Source organism: Lathyrus oleraceus, chromosome 5, assembly GCF_024323335.1.
Source record: "Lathyrus oleraceus cultivar Zhongwan6 chromosome 5, CAAS_Psat_ZW6_1.0, whole genome shotgun sequence".
In the NCBI taxonomy this organism is placed as follows: Eukaryota; Viridiplantae; Streptophyta; class Magnoliopsida; order Fabales; family Fabaceae; genus Lathyrus; species Lathyrus oleraceus.
The window spans coordinates 650,411,509-650,412,667 of NC_066583.1; positions in this window are offsets into that span (position 1 = coordinate 650,411,509).

Sequence of the window (1,159 nt, forward strand, 5' to 3'; positions counted from 1 at the left end):
TTGTTAGGTACCCAAATTGCTTTGGGTCCTTCATAATTAGTACCTTTCTTTACCCATATGTAATGCCCACTTGCCAAACTAAAGTTTCTAACGTAGCAAGCATTAGGTGTATAGCCACTTATACCACAGTATAAACAAGTTGGAACAAAATTGCTTTTATATCTAAGAACATAGGATTTCTTTTTAGAAAATCTTTTCCTTTTAGGATAATGATGAACAACATTTGCTTTGGTCACTTTCTCTTTGGTAGAAGATTCACTGGTTATGAGACCCTCATGACAAAGAGCACAACCATGAATTGATCCAAGAATGGTTATGAGAATTATATATGAGTCTCAATGATCTCTACATGTCATATTTATCAAGTTTTCTTCAAGAGTTTGAGGGTGATTTGCCTTGAAAACCCTAGTTTAACTAGGTATCTTGAGTAACTTCTCCAACAAGCTATCTCACTAATTGATCAAATTTTTAAAGTTACACTTCAAAATTCATCATCTTATGCATAATTTATCTACCATGAGCCAATAAAGTCAAGAGAATTGAAGGTTAGCAAGTTGGTTGATGGTGGTTGGCCAGATGAAGTCATCTGATCAAAATTGGGTCTCCCTAGACCCTATCTCCTACACTTTTCACCATATGAAAATGATTCCAAGAGAAAAGTTACTCTAAATGACATTCCAAACAACTTTCATGTTGAGACCTAGAGCTAGTTTTGCTTGAAAAAACATCTTCTATGTTGAAACATTATAGGTTATTTTGTCTAAACCCTAATTTAAAAGTTAACTTCCCAAGGCCATAACTTGCTCAAGTTTTATGAGATGAAAGATTTACAAGTTTCACAATCAAATTCAAGATGTCTACTTCAACTTTTATGTTTTGAGTGGAAGCAAATTCAACTTTTATGAGCATATGATATGAGGATACATTATAGGTCATTTTGGACCAATACCATTGAACAAGTGATTTTTCCAAACTTTAAAAATTCATAAATCTATCATCCTAAATCCAAATGACATGAAATTGGTTACCATTTCTAAGTTCTTTGAAAGAGCTACAACTTTGATGAAGACACTTTTCTCATTTAAAGCTCACATAAAAAGTTAAGTAAGGTGGAATATTGAGATATATGGCTTGACACTTAGAAAAAATTTCAACATGT